Genomic DNA, 16,149 nt, shown 5'->3' on the forward strand with positions numbered 1-16,149 from the left:
CCGTTAAAATTCCGTCCGAAACTTAATGAAATGCAACGTCAACATCAATCAAATGTCGCTACGTGTCATATAATTAATTTTTTAAAAAAAAATTAAAAAGATTAAAATATTATTATTATTATTTTAAAAAAAAAGTTGAAAAATTTTGGGGTGGCTCTTGGCCACTTGGGGGTGGCTGGCTAGCCCCTTTGGCCATGGGGGTGGCCTGGCCACGGCCGGGAAAGGTGATAATTTTGAAGCTGTCTTATCGTAAGAGAAAGCTGCAAGAAACTTGCTTAGGTTCAAATTCCAGGAGATGGATTCTGTTCAATCTAAGATTAAAAAGAGTGAAGAATGCAATCTCTGTTGAGGATATTGATGTCAGGGTAGACACTTCTCTTTTTTCTACAGATATCTGATTGGGGAAATTTCTATGATCTATTTTATTTTGTTTTCTTGTAAGCAAATATGCTTATCTTTTCAATTTATTGCTCGTATGCAGATACGCAATATGGAACACGCGATTCAACATGAGACCTTGCCTCTGCGAGATGAAAAGCAGTTGATTGGTGAAATCAAGCAATTGAAGCAACATATGCTTTTCTACAATTTTTAATTTTCTGAATGATGGCAAATATTATTTTGTTCGTTTGGCTAAATGTTTTATCAGTTGATTGGTTGATAATGGCTCAAATTGTCAATAAGTGTGAAGATAATTGCTGGAAAATATCAATATTCAAGTTAGTGGGCTCAAGTCATATTTATCTATAAGAGGATAAGGTTAGTTTTAAAAGGAGTCTAAGAACAACTGGAATTTGATTTTTTGGAGAAAACGTGTGTGGATAAACATGTGGGTTGCAATGCTTATCTTCATCATGAAAAGACTTTGTATTCATGATGGTTTCGTTTTTCCAGTAGCAATTAGATTAGAATTGTTTCTCCTCTTTTTTCGTGATTAAGCCATTATAAAAGGACATGCTGTCCTTGGTTAAGTGGGGATCCGAAAATTCAAATTGGTGAGAGCACTTTGTGACATTTACAAAGTGTAGAGAGTTTCTCTTTACTGGGTATTTGAGAAGGACAGTTGAGTGGGGTGTACAAGGGGTTAAGGGCTTGGGTTTGGGATATTAAACTTGAGCGGTTCAGGCTTGTACCATTGTACTCAATATTTCTCAATAGTAAAGAAGGAGACCGGATCACGCCCCGTGGACGTAGGCATATTGCCGAACCACGTAAACTATTTGTATACATGTGTGATTGGTGTGTGTTCTCGTGTGTTTTCTTTCCAAACTTGTCTTTCGCATAAAGGGCTGGTGGGAAATTGGTAACCAATTAATTATCAATTTTCCCAACAATTGGTATCAGAGCTTGGTTGCGGATTTCTACTCGTTAAGAAGAAATGCAGTCCTTGAAGTTTGGGATTGAAAGGTTCGATGGGAGAATGAACTTTGGCTTGTGGCAAATACAAGTCAAGGACATCCTAATCCAATCTGGGCTACACAAAACGTTGAAAGGTATACCCACGTCTAGTTCCAGTGATGGTGCCGGAAAATCAGGTACTAGCGACGTGGATTGGGAAGATTTGGATCTGAGGGCTGCGAGTTCTATTCGGTTGTGTCTGGCTAAGAACGTCCTTGCTAACATGCAAGGGACGTCAACGGCAAAGGAGCTTTGGGAGAAGCTTGAGGAGATGTATCAGACGAAGGGAATCTCTAACCGGGTGTACCTGAAGGAGCAGTTTCATACACTGCGAATGGCTGAGGGTGCGACTATTTCAGATCATTTGAGTGTTCTCAATGGAATCATCTCTGAACTCGAAGCTCTAGGAGTTAAAATGGACGATGAAGATAAGGCCTTGAGGCTTATCTTGTCTCTTCCGTCTTCCTATGAACATATGAAGCCAATTTTGATTCATGGGAAGGAGAAGATTTTCTTCTTAGAAGTTACCAGCAAACTTTTGTCAGAGGAAAGAAGGCTGAGTGGTGGACAAAATTCTACACCTGAGAACTCGGCGTTGGTAGTTGCAAACTGGAAGAAAAAGAACCCTATGAAGGGAAATCTTGTATGCTGGGGTTGCGGGAAATCTGGACACCTTAAAAGAAATTGTCCAAAAAGAGGAGCGGATTCGGCAGATTGCTCCAAAAACGCTAATATTGTTTCTCTTGTTACAGAGAGAGATGATGATGTTCTTTGATAAGGGCATGTACATCCTCTGGCATGACCGCTAAAAATGTCAGGATAATGGATGTGTTTTATTAGCGGGTCCACATTTGCATACGAGACATTGGTTTGGTTTTTTGATGTCAGGTATGTGGTGGAAAAGGGTGTCGATGGCTGATGAACTTCCGAGGGAACCAAACATGGAAGTTGCACCATATTTTTCAGCAGGATTTTTTTCGACATGTGCCAAAAATGAAAATTCTTGGAATGGTTTAATTCTAAGTGCATGTGCTCTTTATGGTGGAGCATGATAATTCTTGTGGAATTATTACTGTTGGTGTAGACAGTGTTTTGCAAGACATCCCAGGACGTGGGGATGGGCATCGGTCAAGATGCGGACTTGAGGTCTCAAGTGGAGGTTGCCAAATTTTCGCCAAGGTGGAGATTGTTGATAATGGCTCAAATTGTCAACAAGTGTGAAGATAATTGCTGAAAATATCAATATTCAAGTTAGTGGGCTCAAGTCATATTTATCTATAAGAGGATAAGGTTAGTTTTAAAAGGAGTCAAAGAACAACTGGAATTTAATTTTTGGAGAAAACGTGTGTGGATAAACATGTGGGTTGCAATGCTTATCTTCATCATGAAAAGACTTTGTATTCATGATGGTTTCGTTTTCCCAGTAGCAATTTGATTAAAATTGTTCTCCTATTTTTGTGATTAGCCATTATAAAAGGACATGCAGTCCTTGGTTAAGTGGGGATCCGAAAATTCAAATTGGTGAGAGTACTTTGTGACATTTACAAAGTGTAGAGAGTTTTTCTTTACTGGGTATTTGAGAAGGACAGTTGAGTGGGGTGTACAAGGGGTTAAGGGCTTGGGTTTGGGATATTAAACTTGAGCGGTTCAGGCTTGTACTATTGTACTCAATATTTCTCAATAGTAAAGAAGGAGACCGGATCACGCCCCGTGGACGTAGGCATATTGCCGAACCACGTAAACTATTTGTGTACATGTGTGATTGGTGTGTGTTCTCGTGTGTTTTCTTTCCAAACTTGTCTTTCGCATAAAGGGCTGGTGGGAAATTGGTAACCAATTAATTATCAATTTTCCCAACAGATTTTAGGTAGGGGTGGGCAGATTAACCGTTACCGTTTAACCGGCCGTCTACCGGCTTCGACCAAACCGATATTAACCGTAAGCATTTAACCGATATTCTTATCGGTTAAAAATTTTGTACCGAAATTCTTATCGGTTCGGTTCGGTTCGATTAACCATTTGTTATCGGTTAACCGTTTTAACCTATAAGAACCGGTATGGGAGAAGGCTAGTAACAAAACTAGTCTAGTTCAGTTTGTAGGGAACTAGAGCACAAGGCTCAAATCCTCATAGTTGTGGGTTCAAGCCCCTATAGACTCTTTCTTCCTCTTTCTTCCACATATTTCTTTTCTTTTCTTTCTTTTCTTTTCTTTTTCTCCTCCTCCCACACAACATACTCTTTCTTCTTCATTGTTTTTCCTTATTTTCCTTCTCTTCCCAATTCCCACGCCACATATTTCTTTTCTTTTTTTTTTCTCCTCCTCCCACGCAGCAGACTCTTTCTTCCTCATTGTTTTTCTTTCTTTTCCTTCTCACCATTGTAGGAGAATGGGTTTCTTCCCTATTATTATTATTATTTTTCTCTTTCTAGTTCTCGCAACATCCGCCCCCATCTGCTCTCACATACGTCTCTTTTAGCATCAAAGATTCAATTCAGGTAAGAGTTTTTGCCTTTTGGTGCTTGGAGGTTAGAGAAGTAGAGAGCACTGAAGAATGTGAGATTTATAATCGGTTAACTGGTTTAACCGAACCGTTTAACCCTGTACTGTTATAACCGATAATTTCGGTTAAAATTCTTATCGGTTCGGTATTGGTTAAGAAACCGTTTAACCGAAAATTATCAGTTAATAACCGATAAGAGCCAAAACCGGACCGTTTTGACTGATACTCACCCCTAATTTTAGGAGTGACCCTTCATGCGCTTCTCCTCATTTCTTCTTTCTTAATGTATTCTACTCCCATTTTCACATCATTAAAGGCGAGATTTTGCTTTTCTCTCATCGGACTAGTCATGGCGGAGGTAATGCTTCGATTTTGTCTCTCTTTTCGTCTTTCTGTATCTATTTTGGCTACCAAGAAAGCATGAGAAAGTAAGTTAAATTCTCTTCTTTTCTTTTAGTTGTTTCAAAGTCTCAAACTTGTTAGTTGGCAATGATTGAGATTAAGAATAGTTGCTAAAAGAAAATTAGAACAAGTAAATAAATATGCGATAAGTATAGTTATCATGATAAACATGCAGACCTAATTACCAACAAATTAAGATGCTTTATCCGTTTACAATAATTCCAATTATGATTGATTTTTTTTGGTCAAAATATTATGGCTTCTTGAGGCAGATCTATCCAAATCAAGTTGTAAAATTGTTTCCGTGCTAAGATGCGTTTTGTTTAGTTGTTGATGTTATTTGGAAACACTTCCCTCATCTTGGTCTTTTGCTCAAGTTTGCTCCCACTTTGAAGCAAATTAATTTTAAGAATGCTTTTAATTTGTTTTACAGCTTACTCGATTGCTTCTAGGACGATAAGAGATTTAAGGTGAAGTGATACTTGTTTGACATACCTTTTCGTTGTGGTTGCAGGACGAGTAATTAAAGAATGGGACCAAAACTATGAAGAAAGGAGAATTTGCATGTTTCACCAAGAAAGCAATTTTTCATCTACTTATCTATTTCAAAACCGCAAATCCACCCAAATTAACAACCATAATGTTGATAATGAATAAAATATTTTACCATTAGTAAAACGGGTATGTAAAATAAGAGCAAATATAATTAACAGCTTCTCTTGTTAATCGCAAACCACGACTTTCTCATATCTTTTGTCAGAGATGACCATTTCCATGATGGCGTTAGGGTTCATAACCCCATTATTCTCTATAGCCAATCTCAATAATTCATTTGAAAAGCCTTTAATCAGAATTACCCCTTGAGGCCCATTCGGCACTATACCTAACCCAAAGTCATAACCTGATTTCTTCAAGACATTAAAGTCTCTTGCAGAGGAGAAGCCGTGGCGGTGTCTTAATAAGTTCCAGAAAACTATAACAGGCAGAGTGGTGTATCTATTTTTATAAAACTTATTTCTAATTTTCTGATAATCAATATTCCAATTATCATGGCAGCAAGTTTCATTGAATTCCATACTAGTAAACACAAAAACTGTCTTCACCATCTTGTCTTTATCAATGTTTTCTTTGACTGCAACTTCCAAGATGTGAAGAAACACCTTTCGAAGATCTATTTCCAATCCCCAATCCATTATGGTCTCCATGAAATCAGTCCTACTTTGTAGATCAATTCCTTCAATCTTTTGAAGCCGAGGATCATGGCTGAATGTCATAATCTTTTCTCTCCATGGGCCTTGGCTCAAATCTGAAATTAGAAGCCCGAGTGCAATGCTAACTGTACGTAGTACAAAACCCAGTCATGCTAAGTGAGACATCGCAACATGCAAGACAATTTGTAAACTTCCCTTTCATTGTGAGGTGTTCGATCATTTTCTTCCATTGTAAATTAGCAAGTTCGGCACAACTGCCATCGTAAAGAGAACACAAGATCTTGTGAGGAAGTAATTCTTCAACTGGGATCTTTGTATTTGCATATTTCCTTACATGACGGTTTTTGAAATTCATTTTTCTTTCTCTAGTGCATGTTAGAAGAGCTTCATTATGTTGTGTGTCTTTACTGTGTGTCAAACGAGTCTCCTGTATGGGAACCTCCCCGACTGGAATGTAAGACTAGCGCGAGTTTAGAGCTCTACGAAGCGGGGCAATGACTTCTTTATGTAGACGATCTCTAACTCTGTAAGGATAATGAGGCTCTGAAATTTTCTTGTATATTTGATCTAAATCTTGGGGAAAGAGCCTTCTGGCGATGCTCTCACACATAAGTGTTGCGTAATCAAAAAATGTGTTAAGGGAGGGGCAAAACTTAGCTGTGAGGCTGATTTTATGAAGATCCCCAAATTTTTAGAACTCAAGATCAGACTTTAGCAACTCACTGAAGAGATCTGATATCTCATTGTATATAAAACGATAATCATCGTCCCCATAGTAGGCATCTAGGAAAATGCCATTTGAAGATTCCCTATCAAAAATCCAATAATTAATTTCAGATTTTGTGTCACTTTGCAGCAACTGAAGAAGAAGTAAAGGCAAATGCTTCAAATATCCACAATCAGCTAAGGACCTTAGGTTGCATGCTAAGGTTTTGTAATCCTTATGGTAAAGCCAACAAAGAGGACGGTGGAAACTCTGATGAGCTCTACGCATAGGTATTTTTGGCATATAGAGGATAATTTTCAAAGTGGTCAGGGAGTCGTGGTTCCAAGCCAAATCCAATAGATAATAAGTACGGGTAATGCAGATACTAGGACCCGCAAACAAGAAAAGATCCACACATGAGTTTCCTGCGGATATCGGGAGAGGTTTGAAGTAACTTTTCTCCCACAGGTCTAAAGGTTGTGTGATACGGGTTAAATATCTAGTAACAGGTACTAGATCTCCATCAGAAGGCCATGGACCAAGTAAGCGCATATGGGGCTCTTTAATTTCTAAGAATGGTTTCATAGAAGTATAAATATATGTGCCAAAACGACGAGAAATATACGATTTCATCTGAAACTTACACAATTCTATCATCCCAACCCTCCTGCTCAGAGTCAGAGCTTTATTCATATTCATTGGAACTTGGGTGAAAGCTGATCGAGAATCTGAAAATTCAAACAATTTATTTTCTTGAGAATAAATGATAATAAGAAATACTGGTGTCAAACAAATATCAACATCACTAATATTATACTACACCATAGAGATTTTCAATCATTTATTCTCAACCCAACAACCAACCCTAGATCAAGATGTTTTCCCATATTTTCCAGCCGTTTTCATTCTCCGTTTCCTCGGCATCCAAACGTAGGGTAAAAAACCAACAAAAGAATCCCGTTGATTAAAAAAAAAAAACAAAAATTGAAAATTTTGCAAGTGAAGACACAATCAGAAAAGAATTGATACGGCCAATGTAACAATTAGATCAATCAACTCCAAATTTGACCATAATAACACCATACTCAAAAATCAGGAAAAATAACAAAAAAAATAAATAACTCACCTTGCCAATTGTATCCACGATCGAGCGAACTATTTTTAGCATGGTGGCTGTTCGGTTTTAGGGTCGAATAGGGCTAATAAAGGGAGATTGACGTCTTTCGGTAGTTTGAAGGGACATCAGTATTTTAAGGAAGATATATATACATTAAATTTATTTTATTTTATTTTATTTTATTTTTGAAAATAATAATTCGCTTCTCATTCATCAAAATCAAGCTGAAGCAATTTGCTCTGCTTGAACAATATCACAAATACAATCGTGTACCTCATCCCTCCATACACGGTCTACAATATGTCTGGTTGCCAATTTAGCCAATTTACATCTTTTAGACCTCAATATCTAATTATGCAAATTTAAAACTTGAGTTTACCAAGAATTTAAATCGAAGAATTTGATTCATTTTTCTTAAATAAATAATAAAAATGACATGAAAAATAGGCAACAACTTCTTCCAGTCATTTGCAATTTTCTAAGCAGATTGTTTGATGTCTGCATAGATAAAAATCTTGTTTTTTTTTTTTTCTTTTTTCTTTTTTTTTAATGTGTCATTGTATATATGGATTGCTTGGCCAGAAATCGGAATTTTTTTTTAACTAAGCGTTTGCATTTATCTTTCTTTATCGCTTCAACACTATCAGTACTCTTGCTAGGTACCAACAACCACGTAGAGGAGATTAAGGGGGCAGGCATTGCTGAACACATAACAAGATCTGTTGTTAGGGAAAACAAACCCACAAAAAATGCTACAGAAAACCGAAGCAACTACGAAAGAAAAGCCCACATAAACATAACAAAGGCTATAGAAATACATAAAAAGAAATCAAATAAAAAACCCAGCCCAGTAGTAGGTGCGCGCAGAGGCGGAGGGGATGGGACATTGAGTGGGATCCCCGCGCCTGAGCATGAAAGTTGAGTGAGGCTGCTACGGGTTGCAAGGAGACTAGAATTATGATTCTCTCCAATTCATTTGAACTCGATAATATCCAGTTATTTATAATGGAGAGGTATTTTTGTCTCTTCAAATGAACTGAAAAAAATCCTATTTCGGAGGCTAAGAATAGGTCCTTATTAAATGAAATTATGAAAAAAATGATTATTTCACATAAATAGCGATGTTTGGTTCCTTAAGGTGGTGTTAAAAAAGGTATCCGGAGTAGTAGTTTAATAATCTCACAAGTAATTCTGATTGGCAAAATGGTCATAATATTGAAATGATGCTAATGCAGAATATGACGAAGTCAAAAAGTGGTCCCCAAGGGGTATATCAATCGGCAGTGAACCACGCCTTATGAAGTGGAGGTCACTACTTCGAATCCCCCTCCTCCTTCTCCTGTGTGGACATGGACATGTTAAAAAAATAAAAAAAAAATAAAAAAATAAAAAAAGGAATATGACGAAGTCCATTGAGAGATGGGAGTCTAGTTTTTTTTTTTTAATTTGAGTTTTTAAAAAAGAAAACAATAATGTGGGTATTTTTGTAATTGTGGTTCAATTCTGTTACATAGATCTCTATTTATAGAGAGGAAATGAGTAGTGAACAAGAAATTAAAAATAAAACCCTAAAATACATAAGGAAATAAATAAACTCTACATTACAAATTAAATAAGAGAAATATAAAATATTCTAACAAAGGAAATAATATATTTTAATAAATTCCAATGAAAACACATATATTGTCACCAAACCAAAAACAAAAAATGAATAATTATTGTATTCCACCATTCTCTATTCATAATCATAACTATTTATTTTCTTAATGGAATACGCATTTCGCAAACCAAACGAAGTCTAATGAGTAGTGTTCGTCTGCCGCCCAATGAGTAGTCCTAATTTGGGCAATTGGCTATTGTTCATCATAACATTGAAGTGGATCAAGACCTTCTCCATTTTTTTAGGCGGTAGCTTTTTTGCTGTAGGCACAAATTAATGAATTTGAGTTTTCTTACCCGAGCCCGGTTTCAGTTTTGGACTTGAGAGGATTTGAGAGCATATGCCGATTGGTTGAGGATTAATGCTATAAATCATTAATCCATTATTTTTTATTGTTTCAAAATTTATATGGGTGCATGGAGATTGATTTTTATTGAGAAAGATTACACAACATCATCCTCTCGATGTTCAAATTAACTTAGTATTCGATCAGTTACTTATAAAAATATAAGTAACTTGATATTGGAGATGAGCAATAAATATAATGAAATCATGAAGGTCTACGGCTTATAGGGTTTAGAGTGATGTGTGATAATTAATGACGAGAATATATAGCATTCCTCTTTAGTTGAGTGCTCAAAGTTAAAGCAAAACTTGTTATTCTCACAAAACTTAAGATATTCTCCTTATTTCGTACAAAAATGAAACCAACAGTGTCACAGAGGTAAGCTACGATCCAAACCTTGTTCTTGATTTTTGGTTCTTCCATTCTGCTTCGTATTTTGTAACCATACAAAATATGTTTCTAGGGTTAAGGTTAGCGTTTTGTTATTGAACCAACATTTCTCTTTCTTTTCGACAATATAACGGTTTGGTTTCCCAGAATCGCCAGATTAGTCTAGTTTGTTAGTCAATTTGTATATTTTAATTAAATATAATTTTTAGTTTGAGTTTTTAAATTATTGTATATTAGTGTTTTTATGTTGTGACTAAAAATTGCATTTTATAGGTTAATATGAAATATTTTACGATAGAAAACAGTTTACTCCGAAACAAACAGAGCCTTAAATGTCCCAAATCATTCATTTTCGACAGGTTTGATTAACCTAGTTCGTTGTAAATTACGTACTTGTGTGAAATTCACAGGCTCTGACACTCTTTATGGGAAGCCATTTTCGTCGTCCCCAGAGAATAATGATAGAGAGCTGCTGCCATACAGTTGTGGCAAAAAACATGTGTTTTCTGCCCACCAATCACCACATGACACATCAACATTTTAAGAAAAATGCAAAAGCTTAAAATGAGAACAAAACACCAAAACCACAAAAAAAAAAAAAAAAAAAATGAGAATGACGAGGTCTGACCACATCTAGGTGGTGACATTTAGACCATGGGGTGGCCTTTGGCAGCCACCCGGATCTGACCAAGGTGGCCTGCGCGGCCACCCCCAGGCCACGAGGTGGCCGGCGCGGACACTCCCAGGCCACCCCAGATCTGGCTGGGGTGGCCTGCGCGGCCACCATAGGCCATATGGGGTGGCCTGCGTCGCCACCCCCAGGGCACGGGGTGGCGGCCACCCCAAAGGGGTAGAAGCGGAAGCGGCGTTTTCGGGGCGGCGGTGGGCAGCAAATCAATGTGAGAGGAATAATATGGTGTTTTGTTCTCATTTTGAGTTTGTGTGCAAAGTTGAAGTGTCAGCTTGTGAGTGGTGGGCAGAAAACCCCTCCTTTTTGCGTTGACCGAATTGAAGTTATTCCCATACTGATAATGTTGTACGTGTGCAATTCAACAAAAATAGTGACACTATGTAAAATGGAGGAAGATACTGTAGAAATATATTTTTTACACTATATATTAATTCACACACAATATATGCATGCCTATAGGCTCTAGCTAGCAAATCAAATCCTCGGAACTTCAAAAAAAAAAAAATCATTACACGGAAGAAACTATAGATATAGATTTTTTGAAATAATATTTTAATTCAATAAATTAGACTAATTTTTATTTATCTATAAATACTAAAACAGCTTAGCCTAATTAGACTAATTTTTTTTTTATTGATTTATTTATTAATACTAAAACAAATTCACAAGCTAAGCCGGTTTATGCAGGCAGTCATTGCAACATGTCATTACAGAAAGCTAATGGCAAACAACAGCTTTAGAAAAGACTCCATACTTCAGCCAGGTATAATCATTTTTTTCTATTTTGCTCCAGCAATGTAGATTTACTAATAAAAATGAAGAAAAAAAAAAAAACCAAAGTAGAGAAGGTGAAAGATGTGAATTCTCTCAAGTTCTAATGAACTTGAGAATATTCAATTAGTTATATTTGAAGGATATTTTTATCATTTTACTTTTTAAGTGTACAAAAACGCCCTTCAAAAATGTCATTTAACTTTTTGGTAAAATCCAAGTCATTGAGATTTGAGAAAATCTATAAAATTCCAAGAATTGTGTATATATCAGTATATATGGAAAATATATTAATTAATGAGTGCGATAAGTTGGCGTTTGTTTTTCTACTTGTTCCTTAAGAAAACAAACATATGCATTATGGTGGTAAAATATATTTTAGATCTATATCTTCAGAAGTCGCAAAAGATTTGGCAAATACTTATATACATATAGTTATACTCCATATAAAACACCTATGGCAAGATTGGTTGTGTAGAAGCTTATATATATGTATATACATATGACTTATGCATTGATATTTGTGAAGGGACTTGGCTTACCTGCGGTAGTGCAAACTACCGCAGATATGTAGAGCAAACTACCGCATATCTGCGGTAGTTTGCTCTACCGTTGAGATTTCTTTTCTAATAACGTAAGTAAAAAGAAAAAAACACCGTCAAATCTCACGTTTAACTCTCGTCAATTTCTTTTGTTTTTTTTACCCAAACCCCAAGCCGTCTTCTCTCTTTTTTCACCATACCCAAAATCAATTATTACACTGCTTATCCTCTGCACCTCTGCAGCATTCTTTTGAAGTTTATCTCTAGTAAGAAGACTATGGAAGTGTTTTGAAGCTCCTTGAGGATGAAACATCATTTACAATGCAAGTTTTCTTCCTCGGGGGAGTAGAAACCCCAATTCTCTTCTGCAACAAAACCTCACAACCTCCTTCTAGAAGAGTTGAATCCGAAAATCATGACATCTACTGGATTAAAACCCTGAACTGCAGCACCAATTTCCACGCTAGAGAAGATCACCCACAACACATCCAGAGCCACAAGCAAAACGATTTTTTGCACAAAGAAGAAGAAGGGGAATGGGACGGTGGAAGAATGGGAATGAGGCAAAAAAGTTCAAAGCAATTTTGCTGGAAAATATATAGATTTTGAATTTCTTCTTCATTCACCCCTTTCTTCTTACATCATCCAACTTACAACCACCTCCAGATTTCAACCAATGCAGAGGAAAACTGCGGCCTCACACTTGTCATCAACTCCCGTTATTATTATTATTATTATTTTTTTAAAAAAAAAAAAATTACCTTACACTTTAGGGTTAAAAAACCCTTAAAAAATAAATCCCAGCGGAAACTGTCTACCGCATGCAAGCCTCTCCCTTTGAGAAGAAAGAGATTCCTTCTCTTTCTTTTCCTCTTAATCTAGTTTCACGCACCCGAGCCCGGTTTAAGTTTTGGACTTTGGAGAATTCGACACAGACCAAAAGTTTCGCAGAAAAATGAGACCCAACGTTTTCACAGAGGTAAGCTACAATCCAAGCCTTGCTTTGCTTTTCGATCACCATCACCATTGCTTTACCATCTCTGCTTCGTATTTGTAAACCTAATAAATATGCTTCTAGGGCTAGGGTTTGTTTTCTCTTCTTTTAGATGTCCCAAACAGCCCATTTTGGACAGGTTTGATTAACCTAGTTTACTTTAAACTACCCTCACAAGGTTTGAAATTCACATATTCTCAGAGAATAATGATAATGCTGGAAGATTAATGGTGTTTTCAAATTCAGTGACACAAGCGTACAAGTAAAACAAACCTCAAAACTTCCGTAGATATATATAGGATTTATTTAATTAGAATATATTTTAATTCACAAAAACACTGTATAAATGCATGTGTCTACTAAATCAAATTCTCAGAAGTTACGTGATATACGTAAGGTTAAGCAAGATTCTATGTATGATGCAACAGAAATTCAAACACATCAATCACAGCAAAGCAGAGATAATATTGAGAATTCAAATGTATAGATTATATTTTATATGTATTTGAATTTTGTATTTCAGTTTTCTAGATAGAAGTAACTCCATGTATTAAGGAGTTTAGTTTTGATTGTATTCTATTTATACTCACGTACATACTCAGTAAAGTAATAGGATGAACAAACTGTAAACATATGATTTTTGTATACAAAATTTTAATTCAGAAAATCAGACAGAATTTTTTTGTTATTAATATTAATACAGATTCACAAGGTTAGCCGGTTCATCGAGACAGTCGTTGCAACAGCATGTCATTATAGAAAGTTATTGGCAAACAACAGCCTCAGAAGAGACTCCATACTTCAACCAAGTATAATCTTTAATTTTCTTATTTAGTTCAAGCTATATAAAAAAACACATAAGGTGAAATATGAGAAATTAGAAGCATAGGCTCACTTTCTTTTCTTTCTTTTTTTTCATAACGTTCTTCCATGGTTAAATTTGTAAGATGGTCACCTCCAACAATGAAGCAAAAATTTAAAATTAACACACATGCAAGTCTTTCAGAACAATATGTTTTCTTGGGATATGTTCTCTTTGACCATCGTGGCATACATCTTTTACGGTGTGCAAAAGCTATAAAAATTGAAAATGAAAAACCCAATATAGTGGAGGCTGAGGCAAGAGTGTTAGAATTAGCTTTATTTGACTTACAAGAAAGAGGATGGCTACCCGTTGTGGTTCAACTTGGTTGTGCCGTATTGTCTGAAAAGCTTGTAGGTCCATCATACAGTACAACAACTTCAAAGGAATTATGGAACATTATCGAACGTTGTAAGCAAATCATTGACGAGAAACGTATCCAAGTCTATTGGACACATGGACGAGCTAATGTATTTTCCAACTCTTTGATGGAATCTGTGAGAATGTACAAAAATGATATTTGTGTCACAGAATTAAATCCTAAGCTATGTCGCTTTACTTGGGACCAAATGTTTGGGCCCTTTAAGCCTTATTTGTCTAAAACAAGTAACATTTCCCAAGAGCGTTTGAAGTATCTTTTATCAGATGAAGATGGATTTGCACAAAACATCCTGAGTTGGATTAATATGGGTACGTGAGCTAGCAATTTTTTAAAAAAAAAATGATTTAATTCAATATCATTTTGTGTTTTCATTCATTTGATATGAGATTAAAATCAAATTTGTTTCTAAAAATCCTTTTAATTGATTGCGGGATTTTTCTACTTCTCTCAACACTGAATAGGGGGAGGATTCCAAGAGAAATCATATTTGAGATTTCTACAACGAAGGGAGTACAATTAGTAAAAAGATACTTGAGTATACTTACTTATTGTCTTTTTGTTTTTGTATTTTTTTTAAGTGTAAAGTTCAATTGAATTCTTATTTATGTGTTCGCTTAGTGTCAATAACTCCTGCAAACAACAAAAGCTCATATCCTACTCAAGATCAAGTCATACATATGCTAATTGATATTTTGGAATATTTGAAACTTATTCCAGTCCCAGTAAGCTCAAAAAATCATTATTGAAATGAATTCGCTATATACTATAGTTTTTAGTGTATCTATAACATTAATGTTTGATTTATTCAGAGGACTATCGTTATGTACTTGTAGTTTGAAGACAAGATCAAGGTATGTATAACTTATGCATGTGTCTTTTTTTGCTTCTTAAAGTTGCATGTATATAAGTAGTTACCGCATTAATGTTATTTATTTTGCAAAATGTATCAATTAATCCATTGAGTATGAAGAGGAGATCTAGCTAATTAGGAGGCTTTGGTGGGAGTGATAGTTGCACAAAAACAAAATGCAATTATGCAGTTAGGATATTGTGGAAGTTGCTCTATTATAAATACCAAACATTTGAAATGTGGATCATTTTTTACCTTTGTAAATATTCCTATGTGTACAAATGTTTTTTGCAGTTACTGCCAAATGATTTGTTCGAATCATGTTCATCAAAAGATTTGACGATTAAGTCTCATCCTCCACATTTTTTTTATCATCTAGGCGCAATACGGTTCGAAAGTCTTGTTGTAACACTACGGGTGAGATAAATAACATAAAGGGTAAAAGATATAAACTTACAGGAATTTATTACCTATTGCATATATCTGATTATTGTTTATGTTCTTACCTTTGTAGGTTTTGAGCTATTATGCTCCAGGTTTTTGCATTCGTCGACTTAAGTTTGGCCTTGTAAAAATTATTTAGGGAAGGTAAAATGCTACTATATCTCACTTCGTTTACTTGCTTTGCAATAATTTGAATTTCAAATTACGAGCTTCATATAATAGTCTTTCATTTGCATTATGTAATAGTCTTGTGGTAAATTTTGAATATTTATTATGATCTAGGATATAAGGAGCACCATTATGGGATGGCTTCAATTGCAAACAATTGACTACTTTCAAATTATAGATATCCTTAATGAAGTTAATTGCAAATGTTTGGTAAAGTTGAAGATGTTTTTTTGATTTAATTTTCTTTTTACAGTTCATAATTGCTTTGTTTTCTCTCTAAAGGTAGACTTGTTTAATAATTTAATATCATGTTATACTTTTTGGTATACAGGAGGACATAGAAGGTAATTGGATTAAATTATAAGCGACTATGGAATTCAAGATTCTCTTATTATTATTATTATTATTTATTTATTTTTTATTTTTTATTTTTTATATTGTTTGAGAGGTTTTCAGTAACATTAAAGGAGTTTGTAGAAAAAGGAATACTTGTCAACAAGAAACCCGATCTTTAAATGATACAACGAAAGCATGTAATTTTTTTTCCTTTTCGATTTAGCATATTGATCCCCAATAATCTCTGATCCAACATAAGAGAAAATATATTATGAATTTTTTAATTTTTTTATATTATTAGATTTTCATTGTTATCTAAGTTTTTCTTGTACTTTATGTAGGTGCCCCAACCAATTCATAATGATTTCATTGTCGAA

This window comes from Corylus avellana, chromosome ca11 (genome assembly GCF_901000735.1).
Source record: "Corylus avellana chromosome ca11, CavTom2PMs-1.0".
In the NCBI taxonomy this organism is placed as follows: Eukaryota; Viridiplantae; Streptophyta; class Magnoliopsida; order Fagales; family Betulaceae; genus Corylus; species Corylus avellana.